The sequence below is a fragment of the Scyliorhinus torazame genome, chromosome 30, assembly GCF_047496885.1.
Source record: "Scyliorhinus torazame isolate Kashiwa2021f chromosome 30, sScyTor2.1, whole genome shotgun sequence".
In the NCBI taxonomy this organism is placed as follows: domain Eukaryota; kingdom Metazoa; phylum Chordata; class Chondrichthyes; order Carcharhiniformes; family Scyliorhinidae; genus Scyliorhinus; species Scyliorhinus torazame.
In genome coordinates this window covers 30,441,660-30,460,931 of record NC_092736.1, presented here as the reverse complement: position 1 = coordinate 30,460,931, position 19,272 = coordinate 30,441,660, and positions in this window count along the sequence as shown.

Genomic DNA, 19,272 nt, shown 5'->3' with positions numbered 1-19,272 from the left:
ATGTCCTCGCTTAAGGCGTGAGATGCTTGCTCAGATGAGAAAGGAGTTGGTGACAACTTCAAAGGAGTGCGGGGAGAAAATGAAAGGGGTGGAGGAGGCATTGCCGTGGCCCAGAGATTAATTGACCTCGATGGGTGAAGAGCTGCGGAGGGTGGCAGAGATTAACAGAGGGCTGAGAGCCAGGGTGGAGGACCTGGAGAACGGTCACAAAGACATAACCTGGTGATTGTAGGTGTGCCTGAGAGGGGGGAGGGCGGGAGGCCTGCGGAGTACTTCGCCGATATGCGAGCGGAGTTGGTGGGGGAGGGGGAGGAATTGGTTGCTCCGGCCGAAACCGAGAACGAATGAATCGCTGAGAGCTGTGATCCTCTGTTTTCACAATTTCCAAGTGACGGAGAAGGTGCTGAGGTGGGCGAAGCAGAATCAGGAGGTGGAGAGGGATGGCAAGGGTATGCGTATCTACCAGGACTTGACGACGGAGCTGGCGAGGAGACGGTCGGCCTTTGGTCGAGCCAAGGCGACGTTGTACAAGCGCGATGTGCGTTTGGTGTGGTCTACCCGGCGATGGTCACGCACAACGGCAGAGACTATTACTTCGAGATGGAGGCAGAGGTATTTGTGAAAGCAGAAGGCCTGGGACTGGACTGAATTTGGACGTTGACGGGATGTTGACTGGGTTTTTCCTCATGTTATTTCCTGTAATGGGTGTTATGCTTAACTTTGCTGGTGTAGTCGGGGTTTGGAATGGGGAGGTTTGGGATCGATGGTGGGGTTTGGGGAATTTGTTCGGGTGCAGCAACTTGGAAGGGGTGGGTGTGGGGGGGGGCGTTGGAGTTGAGGTGTGTTTATTTCGATGTGGGGGAGGGGGCTCTGGCAGGGGTCGTAATGTTGGCTAGTGAATGGAAATGAGGTGGGAGGAGGGGCCCCGGTCATTGGAATCTGCACGGTCAGGTTCCGATAGGCCTGGGAGGTGTGAATGGTGGGGGAATGGGATGGTACTGGGTGAGGTGTTTTCAAGAGGAAGTGGTAGAGGGGTTTCTGGGAAGGAGGGGAAGGGGTGGGGGGGTGATGGTGACTAGGCCTGGGCTTGGGCCTAGTCTGCTAGGAGGGGCCTGGGAGGATGGTCATGGCGGGTCGGAAGGGCGGGTGCTGTCGAGAGACCCCCGGTAAGAGTGGTGACGTGGAGTGTGCGAGGACCGGTGAAGAGAGTACGGGTTTTCTTGCATCGGGAGGGCCTGAAAGTGGACGTAGTTCTGTCACAAGAGGCTGAGGAAGGGTTGGGTGAGCCAGGTGTTCCATTCGGGCTTTGACAGTAGGGCCTGGGGGGTGGCGATACTGGGTGATGCGCGATCAATTACACTCAAGACGAAGTGATTCCATAACTGAAGGCTTTAATCTACTAGAACCTTTTCCCCAGCAGCTTCGATACAGGAAGTGAAGGCTGCTGGGACGGCACCATCTCTTATACTCCGCCTTCAGGGCGGAGCTACGCAATACAGCCAATGGTAGTCTCCTGGATCTAACCAATGGTCATCAGCCTCTCAGGTACCGCAATATCTGGTACTACCACATTCACCCCCTGTTAAAAAAGAGTCCAGTGGGGGTGGTGGCCAGTGGTAACAGTCGCCTTTAACTTGGTATGATCAGATATGGAGGTACCGTGCTGTTGAGGATATTTACAAAGTTCACAGTTAGAGTCACAGCGAAGCAATCAATCGATCGGGTGGCCTGGTCGTCCTTCTGCAGCGTCTGGGCTTCGGTGGTGATTCTGGTGGGGGTCCCGGTGGTTGCGACTCCGGGAACGTGGTTTCGTCCTCCCTGGCAGCTTCGTCACCCCTAGGCGGCGCTGTTGGGGCAAAAGGTTGACACGGGGGGGGCGCCTGTAGGGGGCGACGGTGGGTGGGCGGGCCAAGGCATGGGCGGCGGGAGCACTGACCCTCCACTGAGGTGCTGTGGGGGGGGGGGTGGAGGTGGGGGCAATGGTTCGGGGGCGCATGGGGTTCCGGCGGGTGCCAGGTCCCGAAGGGAGACTGGATCTTGCCGGCCATCAGGGAACGCTACATGGGTGTACTGGGGGTTAGCGTGCAGTAGGTGGACCCTCTCGACCAACGGGTCCGACTTGTGCGCCCGCACATGCTTCCGAAGCAGGATGGGTCTGGGTGTCGCTAGCCAGGTTGGGAGCGAGGTCCCAGAGGAGGACCTCCTGGGGAAAACAAGGAGACGTTCATGAGGTGTCTGATTTGTGGTTGTACAGAGCAGCGACCGGATGGCGTGGAGGGCCATCGGGAGGACCTCGTGCCAGCGGGAGACCGGGAGGTTCCTGGACCAGATGGCCAGTAGGACAGTCTTCCAGACCGTTCCGTTCTCCCTCTCCACCTGTCCGTTTCCCCGGGGGTTGTAACTGGTCGTTCTGCTCGAGGCGATGCCCTTGATGATCAGGAATTGACGCAGTTCGTCGCTCATAAAGGAGGACCCCCTATCACTGTGTATGTACGCGGGGAAACCGAACAGTGTAAAGATACCCTGGAGGGCCTTGATGACGGTAGTTGTGGTCATGTCTGGGCAGGGGATGGCGAATGGGAACCGGGAGTACTCATCAATCACATTCAGGAAATGCGTGTTGCGGTCGGTGGAGGAGAGGGGGCCTTTGAAATCCATGCTGAGGTGTTCAAAGGGACGGGAAGCCTTTATCAGGTGCGCCCTCTCTGGCCGGTAGAAGTGTGGTTTGCACTCTGCGCAGATTTGGCAGTCCCTGGTGACTGTCCTGACCTCCTCGATGGAGTAGGGCAGGTTGTGGGTCTTGACAAAATGGAAAAAACGAGTGACCCCCGGGTGGCAGAGGTCCTCGTGGAGGGATCGGGGGCGGTCCACTTGTGCAGTGGCATCAGGAGGCTCGTTTAGCTTCCCAGGACGGTACAAAATCTCATAGTTGAAGGTGGAGAGTTCTATCCTCCACGCCAAGATCTTGTCATTTTTAATCTTGCCCCACTGTGCATTATCGAACATGAAGGCAACCGACCGTTGGTCTGTGAGGAGAGTGAATCTCCTGTCGGCCAGGTAATGCCTCCAATGTCTCACAGCTTCGACTATGGCTTGTGCCTCTTTTTCGACCGAGGAATGGCGAATTTCGGAAGCATGGAGGGTACGGGAGACGAAAGCCACGGGCCTGCCCGCTTGGTTGAGGGTGGCCGCCAGAGCTACGTCGGACGCATCGCTCTCGACCTGGAAGGGGAGGGACTCGTCGATGGCGCGCATCGTGGCCTTTGCAATGTCTGCTTTGATGCGGCTGAAGGCCTGGCGGGCCTCCGTCGACAGGGGGAAGGTTGTGGACTGGATTAGGGGTCGGGCTTTGTCTGCGTAATTGGGGACCCACTGGGCGTAATAGCTGAAAAACCCGAGGCAGCGCTTCAGGGCCTTGGGGCAGTGAGGGAGGGGGAACTTCATAAGGGGGCACATGCGCTCAGGGTCGGGCCTATAACTCCACTTAGCACTACGTAGCCTAGAATGGCTAGACGGTCGGTGCTAAACACGCATTTATCCTTATTGTATGTCAGATTAAGGATTTTCACGGTCTGGAGAAATTTTCGGAGGTTGGTGTCGTGGTCCTGCTGGTCATGGCCGCAGATGGTGACGTTATCCAGATACGGGAACGTTGCGCGTAAGCCGTACCGGTCAACCATTCGGTCCATCTCTCGCTGGAAGACCGAGACCCCATTAGTGACACCAAAGGGAACTCTTAAAAATTGATAGAGCCGCCCATCTGCTTCGAAGGCAGTGTACTTGCGGTCACTATTACGGAGGGGTAGCTGGTGGTAGGCGGACTTGAGATTCACCGTGGAGAAGACCTTGTATTGCGCAATCCTGTTTACCAGGTCGGCTATATGGGGGAGAGGGTATGCGTCCAACTGGGTAAAACTGTTGATGGTCTGGCTGTAGTCGATGACCATCCTATGTTTCTCCTCGGTCTTTACCACCATTACCTGAGCCCTCCAGGGACTGTTGCTCGCTTCGATGACCCCTTCCCCCAGCAGCCTTTGGACCTCTGACCTGATGAAGGTCCGGTCCTGGGCACTGTACCGTCTGCTCCTGGTGGCGACGGGTTTGCAATCCGGGGTGAGGTTCGCAAACAGGGAAGGCGACCTTAAGGGTCGCGAGGCCGCAAACAGTAAGGGGAGGTATAGGGCCGCCGAATTTAACGGTCAGCCTTTGCAAATGGCATTTGACGTCCAGCCCCAGGAGGGTAGCCGCGCAGAGGTGCGGCAGGCCGTACAGACGGAAATTGTTGAATTTCCTGTCTTGGACAGTGAGGTTCGCTCGGCAGAACCCCTTTATCTCCACCGAGTGCAACCCGGAGGTCAGGGAGATCATTTGATTTACAGGGTGGGTTACACGTGAACAGCGCCTTACCGTGTCGGGGTGAACAAAGCTTTCCGTGCTCCCAGAGTCAATCAGGCAAGATGTCTCGTGGCCGTTGATGAAGACCGTCGTTGTAGCTGTTGCGAGTGTCCGGGGTCGACTCTGGTCCAGAGTCACCGAGGCCAGATGAAGCAGTTGCGAGTTCTGAGCGGGCAGCATGTAGTCGGCCGTGCTGGGGGCCTGGGGCCCCATCTAAGATGGCGTCACCCATGGATCGCACATGGTGTCCGGGGATGAACAAGATGGCGGCGGGGATGGACAAAATGGCGGCGCCCACCCGTCCAGCGTGGTGTCCGGGGGGCAAGATGGCCACGCCCGTGGGTCGCACGTGGCCCTAGGGCAGGGGGGTGGCGGTGAGCGCTGGTGGGCTGGGGCCGCGGCCACGGCGCGGGCCCGGCAGACCCCCACAAAGTGGCCCTTCTTGCCGCACCCTTTGCAGGTGGTGGTGCGGGCCAGGCAGCGCGGACGGGGATGATTCGCCTGCCCGCAGAAGAGACAGCGGGGCCCGGCGGCGTTAGCGGGCCGTCTCGTAGCGCAGGCCTGCGGGGTCAGGGGGGAGGTCTGTGCGGCTGCCGTTGTGGGATGCCACGCAGCCCAGGGGGCCGCTGCGCGGTCAGGCGGATAGGACTGCGCGTTTCTGTAGGCAATGTCCATGGACCCTGCCAGGGCCCGTGCCTCTCTAAGTCCGAGAGTGACGCTTTATAGGAGTCTTCGGTGGATATCTGGGGAGCTCATACCTGCTACGAAAGCATCCCTGATTAAAAGTTCCTTGTGCTCGCTCCCCGAAACTTGCGGGCAGCCACAGCTTCGGCCCAGCACCAGTAGCGCCCGGTAGAAATCTTCCAACGATTCCCCGGGGCTTTGCCGTCTCGTTGCAAGCAGGTGACGAGCGCAGACCTGATTTACAGGGCGGATATAATGTCCTCCTAGCAGTTCGATCGCGGCATCATAGTTCCCCGCCACCTCGATAATGGGGTAGATCCCAGGGCTGACCCTCGAGCGCAGGGGATGCATTTTCTGTCCTTCTGAGGGGGTGCCTCCGGCCGTCTCGAGGTAGCCCTTACGGCACGCCAGCCAGTGTTTAAAAATTGCAGCTGAGTTTTCTGCGTGGGGGCTGAGTTGAAGGCACTCCGGTTTGATTCGGAGATCCATCCTTCCAGCTTAAGTGTAGTCGATTAAATTGATGCGCGATCAATTACACTGAAGACGAAGTGATTCCATAACTGAAGGCTTTAATCTACTAGAACTTGTTCCCCAGCAGCTTCGATACAGGAAGTGAAGGCTGCTGGGACGGCACCATCTCTTATACCCCGCCTTCAGGGCGGAGCTACGTAATACAGCCAATGGTAGACTCCTGGGTCTAAGCAATGGTCATCAGCCTCTCAGGTACCGCAATACCTGGTACTACCACACTGGGTGAGGTTCCAAATGGAGAAGGTCGTGGAGGACAAAGGGGGCAGTGGTAGTGATGGGGTTGTTGGAAGGGAGGTGAGTGGGTGGTTAGCATATATGCCCCAAATTGGGATGACGCTGTGTTTGTGCGGAAGATGTTAGCAGGCATACCGGGCTTGGATACTCACCAGCTGATATTGGGGGGGGGGGGGGGGGGGGGGGGGGGGGGATGGTGGGATTGGAACGTGGTGTTGGACCCAAGGATGGACAGGTCCCGACCGCGCTCGCTGGTCCCTTCGGCAGGAGTGGGGGGACAGGTGTTAGCCGGGTTTATGAAGGAGATGGGAGGTGCGGATCCGTGCGGATCCGTGGAGATTCCTCCATCCACGGGATAAGGAATATTTGTTTTTGCGCCGGTGTAGTTGTTGGCTTATGAATGCGGTGCTTTCTCTGGCAAAGGGAAGGCAGGGGCTGGTTTAGCACACTGGGCTAAATAGCTGGCTTTGAAAGCAGACCAAGGCAGGCCAGCAGCACGGTTCAATTCCCGTAACAGCCTCCCCGAACAGGCGCCGGAATGTGGCGACTAGGGGTTTTTCACAGTAACTTCATTGAAGCCTACTTGTGACATAAGCGATTTTCATTTCAGTTCGAGGTGGTGGTGGCGTTAGATGTGGCGAAGGTGTTCGACGGAGTGGAGTTACTAGTTTGCAGTGCTGGAGAAGTTTGGGATTGGGCCTAGGTTCGTGGCTTGGGTGACACTGTTATACAAGGACCCAACAGCATGTGTGAGGGAGATGACACGAATTCGGGACACTTCCCATTATTCCGGGGAACCAGGCAGGGATGCCCCATGTTCCCCCCCTCTATTCATGTTGGCGATTGAGCCCCTGGCTATTGCGCTGAGGGGTTTGGACCTACGGAAGGGGATAATGAGGGGGGTGGGGTGGAGCATCGGGTGCCTCCGTACACAGATAATCTGCTGCTGTACATTGCATACCCGGGCTCATCGGTGAGGGTCATAATGGGGCCGCGAGGGAAATTTGGGGCGTTTTCAGGGTTTAAATTAAATTTGGGGAAAAGTGAATATTGTGTGGTGTCTTCTCCAGGTGCAGGGACGGGATTGGGGGGGGCGGGGTTTGCCATTCCGGGTTGGGATAACTCATTTTAGGTATTTGGGGGATAAGTGGAGCGGGACTGGTCATGACTTTGGAAGCTAAATCTCACGGGTGGGGAGGGTGAAGGAGGACATGGAGCGATGGGACAGTCTCCCCTTGTCAATGGGAGGCTGGGTGCAGGCAGTAACAATGAAAGTTTTGCCACGGTTTCTGTTTCTGTTCCAGTGTCTGCCGGCTTTTTGCCAAAATCATTCTTTGGAGGGGTTTGTGTGGGCAGGGAAAGGGGCGAGGATAAGGAAGGTGGTGCTCCAAACGGAGAGGCAGTCGGGTCGCTTGGCTCTTCCAAACTTGTTGCATTGTTTCTGGGCGGCGAATGCGGAGAAGGAGCGGGACTGGAGTAAGGAGACGGAGGCTCCGTGGGTGCGGGTGGGGGCGGGTTCCTGTAAAGGGTTGGGGTTGCGGGCGCTGGCAACGCGGAGGTATTCGGGTCATCCTGTGGTGGTAGCAACACTGGAGAGTCGGGGGGGTTTCGCCAACACTTCAAGTTGAGGGCAGTGTCGAGGGTGATGCAGATAAGAGTGAATCACGGATTTGAGCCGGGGGAGGATGGGTGCGAGGTTCCGGGGATACGAGGAGAAAGGAGTGAAGGAGATGAAGGATCTGTTTTTTGGAGGTTTTTTTTGCAAGTTTGGAGGAGTTGGGGGTGACGTTTGGGCTCCAGTTTGAGGAGGACTTAAGGTAAATGCCGATGCGGAATTTTGCAAGGAACATTTTCCCGAGCGTCCCAGTGGCACCGTCCTTCCTGTTGCTGGAAGAGGTGCTGTTGGAGGGGGTGCTGGGGAATGGGTTGTTTCAGCGAACTATGGTCGGATTATGGAAGAGAAGGGATTAAGGCCAAGTGGGAGGAGGAGTTGGAGATGGGGCTGGAAGAAGGATTATGGTGTGAAGTGTTGTGGAGGGTTAACGCCTCAACCTCGTGTGCGAGGCGGGGGATGAGTGAGTTAAACGTGGCGTAGATGGCGCACCTCACGAAGGCGAGGGTGAGCTGGCTGTTTGAGGGGATGGAGGATAGCTGCGAGCGGTGTGGGCATCATATCCGTATGTTCTGGTCCTGCCCAAAGTTGGAGGAACATTGGGGGTCATTTTTCAGCCCCATGTCCGAGGTTCTGCACCTGGATTCGGAGCCGGGTCCCCTGGAGGCCATACTCGGGATGTCAAACCTTCTGGAGTTGCAGACGGGAGCAGGGGCAGACGTTTTAGCCTTTGCCTCGTTGATTGCTCGCAGGCGGGTTCTGTCGGGGTGGAGGTCAGCTCCCCCCCCCCCCCCCCCCCCCCCCCCCCCCCCCCACCCCCCCCCTCCCCCTCCCCCCCATGCATCGGCGTATTTGGAAAAGGTGAAATTAGCTCTGAGGGGGGCGGAGAATATCTCTCTCCAGACCTCCTCAGCCAAGGGACATTCCACAAGGAGGTGGACAGCGGGCTGATCTCCTCCACAGTCGGTTCAAGGGTAATATGCAAACATGTTAAGCCTCGTCGTGTAGGAAGGATCTGACAGAGTGTGTGTCAACCCTTTGAAGTTTTCCAAATAAAACCACTTCCTTCCCCTGTCTACTTAACCCAGTAATGGTAGCACAAGTGGATAGCACTGTGGCTTCACAGCGTCAGGGTCCCAGGATCGATTCCGGCTTGGGTCACTGTCTGTGCGGAGTCTGCACGTTCTCCCCGTGTGTGCGTGGGTTTCCTCCGGGTGCTCCGGTTTCCTCCCACAGTCCAAAGACGTGCAGGTTAGGTGGATTGGACATGATAAACTGCCCTTAGTGTCCAAAAAGGTTAGTAGGAGTTATTGGGTTACGGGGATAGGAAATGAGGGCTTAAGTGGGTCGGTGCAGACTCAATGGGCCGAATGGCCTCCTTCTGCACTGTATGTTCTATGTCTATATAATGCTCTTTTTCTCAAGTATTTCTACAATCCTCCTTCAGAAGTTCCTGGTGAATATGCTTCCACCTGCATTCCAGGCAGTATATCCCACCCATACCATCACAGTGCGTGCAAATCATCGCTCCTCACCTCCCAACAGCTCTCTCAGATCTGTGTTGCCTGGTTACTGACCCTCCGGAAATAATTCACCCATTTACTCGATCAAAACTCTCTGGGCTGGATTCTCCGTTTCGCCGGCAGCGCCCTCACGCCCGGGAATTTCCGGATGGCGTAGGGGTGCCCATCGTGGGGAACCCCATTGGCTAGCTGGCGAGACGGACAATCCCGCTCCCGATATTCTTAACAGGTTCTGTTCTTCTACCAACGTTCTTCCTGTTTACACAATAGTATTTATTGACTCATATATTGACTCGCCTTATCTGAGATTATCTAGATCGACAGATGTGGCACCTTGCAGTAGATTTCTCAACTCTCTCACCACTCTTCCGGAGATTTGGTGAGTCTTGCAATTGCAAACGTGTGTTTGAAATGAAGGCACGGACTCCTCCAGCTGCAGGGTGTTGGGTTCTGCGTCTTTATGTAGCACAAACTGCTTCCTTGATGTACGCTCTGACAAAGGAAGGTTCAGACTTGGAGACAGGTTTAACACATTTATTGAACAGTTAACAATTCTCCTATTTGAACTCGACTCTCCTGCTGATCTTGCTATAGTAACTCAGTCTAACTAACCAGTCTGCTCTAATCCATGCGGTGGGTGTGATGCTGCCGATCTGCCCCTGTCTTTCTGAGTGTTGCCTGTGGAAAGAGAAAGAGCATGTGTGCCCTGTCCTTTTATATGGGTTGCCCCCTATGGTAGTGTCACCTCTGGGTGTCTTGACTGCCCATTGGTCGTGTCCTATCTTACTGACCTATTGGTTGAATGTCTGTGTGTCATGTCGTCTCTGGTGCTCCCTCTAGTGTTTATTTAGTCTTAGTGTATTTGCATTAACCCCTTGTGTATTTACAGTGATGCATATCACCACATCCCCCCTTTTTTCATGTTACATATTTTCTGTACAGTGTAAAAGAAAATTAAACAAAATAGGCAGATAAGTGATGACATGTACAAGTCATGATGACAGTGATGATTATACAATACCAAATAATGGGCGAAATTCTCCCCCAACGGCGGGATGTCCGCCGACTGGCGCCAAAGCCGGCGCCAATCAGACGGGCATCGCGCCGGCCCAAAGGTGCGGAATGCTCCGCATCTTTGGCGGCCTAGCCCCAACATTGAGGGGCTAGGCTGACGCCGGAGGGATTTCCGCCCCGCCTGCTGGCGGAAATGGCGTTTGTTTCCCCGCCAGCTGGCGCGGAAATGCGGCCCATGCGCGGGAGCGTCAGCGGCCGCTGTCAGTTTCCCAGCACATGCGCGGGAGCATCAGCGGCCGCTGTCAGTTTCCCGTGCATGCGCAGTGGGGGGAGTCTCTTCCGCCTCCGCCATGGTGGAGGCCGTGGCGGAGGCGGAAGGGAAAGAGTGCCCCCACGGCACAGGCCCGCCCGCGGATCGGTGGGCCCCGATCGCGGGCCAGGCCACCGTGGGGTCAGATCGCCCCCCGCCCCCCCCCCCCCCAGGACCCCGGAGCCCGCCCACGCCGCCTGGTCCCGCCGGTAAATACCAGGTTTGATTTACGTCGGCGGGACAGGCAATTCCTGGGCGGGACTTCGGCCCATCCGGGCCGGAGAATCCAGCGGGGGTGTCCCGCCAACCGGCGCGGCCGGATTCCTGCCCCCGCCCAATCTCCGGGAGCGGAGACTTCGGCGGGGGCGGGATTCACGGCGGCCAACGGCCATTCTCCCACCCGGCGGGGGGTCGGAGAATGACGCCCAATATGTATGAGTCCAAAGTTCATGAATGAATATGGTCGAGTGGCTTTCTTGTTTTATTATTGAAGTGTCAATGTTGATGTTGTCATTTCCTTGTGAATGCCGTCAGTGTCCCTGTGCGTAAGGAACCAAGAAGTCTTCAGGAGGTGTTCAAATGGTCAAATCACGTCAGTGTGTGATTTGGACTCTTTTTATTTCCCCGAAGCTTGTGGTAGCGATTCTTGATGTCAGCTGCCTTGAAAGCTGGTTTGCTTGTTCGTATTGGAGCAAACTTGAATGGGTGAGGTTTGCTGTCATGCCATGGTATGTCTGTACTCTTGCCAGTGTTAGGAGCTGTGCTGTTACATTGTCCTGCGTTTGCAGACTTGTACCATAGTACCAGTCGTTGTTCCGTTGTTGTTCTTTTTGTCGTGCTTGTTGTTGCCGTGGTGCCTTTGGCACACTTCTTGTTGTTGTCTTTGTTGTTGTGTTTGTTGCGCTCAATGACCACACCGAGTGGAGAATTCGAGTCCTTCACAAAGTTACTTGTGTCAGTGTCCTTTGTGGCTTCTGCTGTTTCATTGAGCGTGCCGTCTCGGATTCCTCGGCGCTCCCCGCCTGCAGTCATGTCCGGTTCACTAGAATCATAGAATTTACAGTGCAGAAGGAGGCCATTCGGCCCATCGAGTCTGCACCGGCTCTTAGAAAGAGCACCCTACCCAAGGTCCACACCTCCACCCTATCCCCATAACCCAGTAACCCCACCCAACACTAAGGGCAATTTTGGACACTAAGGGCAATTTAGCATGGCCAATCCACCTAACCTGCACATCTTTGGATTGTGGGAGGAAACCGGAGCACCCGGAGGAAACCCACGCACACACGGGGAGGATGTGCAGACTCCGCACAGACAGTGACCCAAGCTGGAATCGAACCTGGGACCCTGGAGCTGTGAAGCAATTGTGCTATCCACAATGCTGCCGTGCTGCCCTAAAATCATCTTTGGCTTGTCGATGCTCCCCGTCTGGAGTCCTTTCTGGTTCACCTGAATCAATTATGGTTCCTTGATGCTCCCTGTCCGGAGTCAAAACGTTCAGGAATGCATTTTCTTGTGGCGAGGCTCGAGTGGATGAGGTTTGAATTAACGTGGTGTCACTGGAGTCACTAGTAGCCTCACTTTGATAGTCGAGTGCCTCTGTACATACTAGCTGAGGTCTGTCAGTCTCGCTGAGTGGTCTCACATCTTGTATGGGAATTGTGAAGCCGGAACTTCCGGGTGCGGCTATGCAGAGCTAGGTCGCATATTCGGCAGCTCCCGCTTGGAACGGACTTTTGGGCTCTTTTACAGGGCCCCCACGGCATTTGTTTGACATTTCCCGGTGTGGGAAGAAGACTGCAACATTGCCCCGACAGTGTCCCCCTGGAATGTTGTGTCTTTTGGCTACCAGACCCGGCAGAAACAGTGAAAGATTTGGCTTGAGCTGCAGCAATAGACGAGGGCCTCTTCCAGCATGCAGGCGGGGGAAGGGCAAGCTTAAAGCTGCAATCTGACTTGACTCTATCAAAGGTGAATTCTAGCAGCAGAGGGAACAACTGTGAAAAGATCTACCAAGGCCATTGAAGAAGCGGGGACGAGGCTTCCGGTGGCGGCCATGAAGGAGTAGGTTGCGCATTCGGCAGCTCCCGTCTGGAACTGACTCTCAGACCTTTTTCAGGAGTTTCCATAGACTTTTGGGGGCAGACTGGTGAAGCAAACACTGCCAACTTCTATGAAACGGACCAGAAGTGTAACGGCCAAAGGAGCGGCACTGGAGCAACGGGAGAAGCGAGGGAAAGAAAATAAAATGGCGGCGGCCAGGGACAAAGGGGAGCTGCAGGAGTTCATCAAGCGCTGCTTCGAGGAGCAGCGCGAGGAGATGCGCAAAGAGATGTTGGCTTTCGGCAATTGAAGGACTCGGGATCACGCAGAAGGCCCACGAAGCTAAGACCCAGGAAGTACAGAAAAGAGTTAGTCAGAACGAGGACGAGCTCGTGGGCCTGGCGGTGAGAGTGGAGCAGAACGAGGCGCTACACAAGAGGTGGGCGGGAAGACTCGAAGATCTGGAGAACAGGTCGAGGAGAAAGAATCTGCGAATCCTGGGTCTCCCTGAGGGAGTGGAGGGGGCTGATGCCGGGGCATACGCGAGCACGATGCTCGAGGCGATGATGGGCACGAAGGCCCCTTCGAGGCCTCTGGAGTTGGACGGGGCACATCGGGTGCTGGCGAAGAAGCCCCAGGCAAATGAGCCGCCAAGGGTGGTGGTGGTGAGGTTCCACCGGTTCACGGACAGAGAGTGGGTCCTGAGATGGGCCAAGAAGGAGCGGAGCAGTAAGTGGGACAATGCAGAGATCCGAATATACCCGGACTGGAGCGCGGAGGTTGCAAAGCGGAGAGCGGGTTTCAACCGGGCCAAAGCGGCGTTGTACCGGAAAGAAGTGAAATTCGGAATGCTGCAGCCAGTGCGACTGTGGGTCACATACAAGGGCCAACACTATTACTTCGAAACGCCTGAGGAGGCGTGGACCTTTGTACAAGCCGAAAAGTTGGACTCTAACTGAGGGTTTGTGAGGGTGGGGGGGCTGTTAGAGGTTTGATGTGTGATGGTTGTTGTATATAGGGGGTCAATCACGCGCAGGGAATGTTACATGGGCTGGGGAGAGAGACAAGGCCGTGACAGGAGCTGCGCCAGAGGGGGCGGAGCGGGCTTTGGAAAGCACGGGGTTTTTTTCCCGCGCGCGGGAAGGGGAACGAAGGAATGCATATGGATTGGGAGACTCCCACGCGGGGAGGTCAATGGGACGGCGGGGGAAGCCGGGGTCAGCAGGCGTCAGCTGACTTACGGGAGTGACATGGGGAGAGCAAAAAAGCTAGACAGGGGTCTAGCGGGGGGAGGGGAGGGGGGGAAGGGGGGGGGAAAGGGTTGCTGCTGCACTGGCCGAAAGGGAATGGGACACAGAAGAGGTGGTCGGGACGGGGATTCCCCCTCTGGGGGACTGGAGGGTGAGGGAGGCGTGGACACGGGACTGGCCCAGAAAAGGAGATGGCTAGTCGGCGGGGCGTGGGGGGGGTGAGAGTCCCTTCAATCCGGCTGATAACGTGGAATGTGAGGGGCCTGAATGGGCCGGTGTAGAGGGCCCGAGTGTTCGCGCACTTAAAGGGACTGAAGGCGGACGTGGCCATGCTCCAAGAGACACACCTGAAGGTGGCGGACCAGGTCAGGCTAAGAAAGGGATGGGTAGGACAGGTATTCCACTCGGGGCTGGACGCGAAGAATAGAGGGGTGGCAATATTGGTGGGAAAGCGGGTGTCATTTGAGGCCAAGACTATCGTAGCGGACAATGGAGGGCGATATGTAATGGTGAGCGGTAGGCTGCAAGGGACGTGGGTGGTGTTGGTAAACGTATACGCCCCGAACTGGGATGATGCAGGATTCATGAAGCGCATGTTGGGGCGCATTCCGGACCTGGAGATAGGAGGCCTGATAATGGGAGGGGACTTCAATACAGTGTTGGATCCAGCACTGGACCGCTCCAAATCAAGGACTGGAAAGAGGCCGGCGGCGGCCAAGGTGCTTCGGGGGTTTATGGATCAGATGGGGGGAGTGGACCCATGGCGGTTTGCAAGGCCGCAGGCCAGGGAATTTTCTTTCCTCTCCCATGTACACAAAGCCTACTCCCGGATAGATTTCTTTGTTCTGGGTAGGGCGCTCATCCCGAGGGTGGAGGGGACGGAGTATTCGGCTATAGCCGTTTCGGACCATGCCCCGCACTGGGTGGAACTGGAGCTGGGAGAGGAGAGGGACCAACGCCCGTTGTGGCGGCTGGATGTGGGACTGCTGGCGGACGAGGTGGTGTGTGGGAGGGTGAGGAGGTGTATCGAAAGGTACTTGGAGGCCAACGACAACGGGGAGGTGCGGGTGGGGGTGGTATGGGAGGCGTTGAAGGCGGTGATCAGGGGAGAGCTAATTTCCATTAGGGCTCATAGGGAGAAGACAGAGGGTATGGAAAGGGAGAGGCTAGTGGGGGAGATTTTGAGAGTGGACAGGAGATACGCAGAGGCCCCGGAGGAAAGATTACTTGGGGAAAGACGACGGCTCCAGACGGAGTTTGACCTGTTGACCACAGGGAAGGCGGAGGCACAGTGGAGGAAAGCGCAGGGGGCGACCTACGAGTATGGGGAAAAGGCTAGTCGGATGCTGGCACATCAGCTCCGTAAGAGGATGGCAGCGAGGGAAATAGGGGGAGTCAAAGATGGAAGGGGAGCCACGGTTCGGAGTGCGACGAAAATAAACGAGGTATTCAAGGCCTTTTATGAAGAGCTGTACAGATCCCAGCCCCCAGCGGGGGAAGAGTGGATGAGACGATTCCTAGATCAGCTGAGATTTCCGAGGGTGGAGGAGCAAGAGGTGGCTGGTTTGGGGGCACCAATTGGGTTGGAGGAGCTGAGCAAGGGTTTGGGGAGCATGCAGGCGGGGAAGGCCCCGGGACCGGACGGATTCCCGGTGGAGCTCTACAGGAAGTACGCAGACCTGTTGGCCCCGCTACTGGTGGGGACCTTTAATGAGGCAAGAGAGGAGGGGACTCTGCCCCCGACAATGTTGGAAGCGACAATTTCTTTGATCCTAAAGCGGGACAAGGACCCACTGCAATGTGGATCGTACAGGCCGATCTCGCTCCTCAATGTGGATGCAAAGTTGCTGGCCACGAGGATCGAGGACTGTGTCCCGGGGGTAATCCACGAGGACCAGATGGGATTTGTAAAGGGCAGGCAACTAAACACCAATGTGTGGCGGCTCTTAAACGTGATAATGATGCCATCGGAGGAGGGAGAGGCGGAGATAGTGGCAGCTATGGACGCGGAGAAGGCCTTTGACCGAGTAGAGTGGGAGTACCTCTGGGAGGTGCTGCGTAGGTTTGGGTTCGGGGTAGGGTTTATCAATTGGGTTAAGCTCCTTTACAGAGCCCCGATGGCGAGTGTAGTGATGAACCGGCGGAGGTCGGAGTACTTTCGACTGTACCGAGGGACGAGGCAGGGGTGCCCCCTGTCCCCCCTGTTGTTCGCATTGGCGATCGAACCATTGGCCATGTCATTGAGGGAGTCTAATAAATGGAGGGGGGGTGGTCCGAGGGGGAGAAGAGCATCGGGTGTCGCTATATGCGGATGACCTGTTGCTGTACGTGGCGGACCCAATGGAGGGATGGTGGAGGTCATGCAGACTCTAAGGGAGTTTGGGGAGTTTTCAGGCTATAAGCTCAATGTAGGGAAGAGTGGGCTGTTTGTATTACAGGCAGGGGATCAAGAAAGAGGGATAGGGGACCTACCGCTGAGGAGGGCGGAGGGGAGCTTTCGGTATCTGGGGATCCAGGTAGCCAGGAGTTGGGGGACCCGACATAAACTGAATCTGACGAGGTTGGTGGAGCAAATGGAGGAGGATTTCAAAAGATGGGACATGTTACCGCTCTCGCTGGCGGGTAGAGTGCAGTCGGTAAAAATGGTGGTCCTTCCGAGGTTTCTGTTTGTGTTTCAGTGCCTTCCCATCGTGATCACTAAGGCCTTTTTTTAGAGAGTGTGCAGGAGTATAATGGGGTTTGTGTGGGCGAATAAGACCCTGAGTAAGAGTAAGGAGAGGGTTCCTGGAACGCAGTAGGGACTGAGGAGGGTTGGCGTTGCCAAACCTGGGGAGCCACTACTGGGCAGCAAATGTGGCGATGATCCGCAAGTGGGTTATGGAGGGGGAGAGGGCGGCATGGAAGAGGATGGAGATGGCGTCCTGTTAAGGAACGAGCCTGGGGGCGTTGGTGACGGCACCGCTGCCGCTCTCGCCGACAAAGTATACCACGAGCCCGGTGGTGGCGGCAACGCTAAGGATCTGGGGCCAGTGGAGACGGCACCGGGGTGCAATGGGAGCATCGGTGTGGTCCCCGATCAGGGGTAACCACCGGTTTGTCCCGGGGAAGATGGACGGGGGGTTCCAGAGCTGGCATCGGGCGGGGATTGGAAGAATGGGGGACCTGTTCATCGACGGGACGTTTGCGAGCCTAGGGGCACTGGAGGAGAAGTTCGAGTTACCCCCGGGAAATGCCTTTAGATATATGCAGGTGAGGGCTTTTGTGAGGCGACAGGTGAGGGAATTCCTGTTGCTCCCTCCTGGGAGGGTGGGGGAGGGGGGGGGTGGAAAGGGGGGACTGCCTGGGAGGGTGGATGAGCAAGAGATAACATGAAGGGTTGGGGAAACTGGCACGTACGGGTGAGGGCCAGTGTACAAAGCTGTGTAAATATATCATTTTGCCATGTATATATCTTGCTCTGCGCGATTTCTCATTTTTTTTTGTTACGAGGGGGGGCGGGGGGGGGGGGGTTATTGTTTGTAACGGAGAAAAATTGTGTTAAAAAACTTTTATAGGACTTCTGGTGACGGCGGGCGGGAGGCGGCCGCACAATGGAGGGCCCCCGCTCGGGAACGGCAATTTCGGGGCTTTAAGCCCGGTCCCAGGGTCCACGGAGGCGGCAGAAGCAGGGAGAAGGCACGGAGGAGGCACTGTGAAGACACAGGAGGGAAAAAATCCCAAAGAAAAATGTCGAGGGTGAGCAAAAAAACGGCCGAAAAAAAACCAGCTGGAGGTCCGTCGGGGAGTGGAAAGGTCACCGCGGGGTCACCAGGAAAAATGGAGGCTGGAGCACCAGGGAAGGCCGCACTGCTTACGGCTGAAGAAATAACCAAGGTGATGGCTGCGGAATTTGAAAAGCAGTTGGCGCAGATTGCGAAATGCATGGAGACGGTGAGGAAGGAGATGAGGGAGGATTTGAGTGTGCTGGTGGAGGAGGCGGTTTCCCCGGTGAGGACGGAGGTGGCGAGCGCAGTGGCGGAGGTGCGAGAGCAAGGGGAGGCGCTGAAGGAAGTGGAGGAGACGTTATTGCAGCACGGTGATCAACTTGCCTCGATGGGGAAAGAGATGCGGAAGGTGATGGATACTAACAAGGATCTGCGAGGAAAAATGGAAGACCTGGAAAACAGATCCAGGCGACAGAACTTGAGGATTGTGGGGCTGCCCGAAGGAGTTGAAGGACTGAAGCCGACTGAGTATTTTGCCGCGATGCTGGCAAAACTACTGGGGGAGGGGGAGGACCCCTCCCAATATGAACTGGATCGGGCTCATCGGTCGTGGAGGCCTGTACCAAAGGCGAGTGAGCCGCCAAGGGCAGTGACTCTGTGCTTCCGTAGGTACAGGGTGAAGGAGAAGGTCCTGAGCTGGGCCAAGCAGAAGCGGGTGGTGCAGTGGGCTGGAGCTGGTATACGTGTATACCAGGACTTTATGGTGGAGCTGGCAAGGAGGCGGGCTGCCTTCAACCGGGTGAAGAGGGCACTGTACATTAGCAAGGTGCGGTGCGGCATTGTATATCCAGCGAAGCTGAGGGTGACTTACAAGCTCAGGGACTTTTATTTTGGAACGGCGGAAGCAGCGGAGGAGTTTGCGAAGGCAGAAGGACTGTGGCAGAACTGACAAATTGAGGAATGGCCATGTGCCGATGTAACCTCATGACTGTATTTTCTTCTTTTTTGTATCACTGCGCGCGGGTGTAGAGATTAAAGGAGACAATGTTGTATATATTTGGACAAGGGAAGGGAGGGGACTTTCACTCGAAAAGAGAGTTAGAACATAGAACATAGAACAATACAGCGCAGTACAGGCCCTTCGGCCCACGATGTTGCACCGAAACAAAAGCCATCTAACCTACACTATGCCATTATCATCCATAATAGAACATAGAACAATTCTTTGGGGTGTAGGTGGATATGCGGGGTTTGTGTGCTAAAAGGGGATCTTTGGGCTTTCCTGGGGCCGGGCAAGTGGGAAAGGGACCCGGGCGGGGGCCTCCACGCTGGCCGGTTTGTGCCGGCCAGTGAACGGGAGTGAGGTGGGGGGGGGAGGGGCTGCGACCATCGGAGCCTGGCAGAACAGGGTCCGAGTGGTCTGGCCGGGGTGGAAAGTTGGGGGGGAGGGAACCGAGGGTAGGGGGAGGGGTTTTACAAGAGGCAGTGGACGGGATGAGCTGGAGACCTGGGGTGGGGGGGGGGGGGGGGGGGGGGGGGGGGGGGGGAGCCGTGTAGATTAAGGGTGACTACGGGTAATCCCTGATTCCTTTTTGTCATCTGTTTATGCAAACATGCGGGTTGAGGTTTGGGGGTTGGTGGGTAGATGGGATCGTGGTTATTATGGGGACTGACATCTTGCTGATTATTGTTTATTGTTGATGGATGTAAATGTGGGAGAAAATGTGAAAATGGAGGAGAATAAAAAAACTTTAAAAAAAACTTTAATAAATATATTTTTTTAAAAAAGGAATTGTGAAGCCTTTGTCACTTGCCGCAGATACAGTGGGTAGACCTTCAGAGTCTTCTTGTCGGTTCGATGAGCTGGGTAGACTGTCAGAGTCTTCTTGCTGTTCACTTGAGCGAGGCAAACTTGCATCGTCTGCTGCTGGTTGCTCAGACAGGGTTGATAGCTCTTCATGGTCTTGTACAT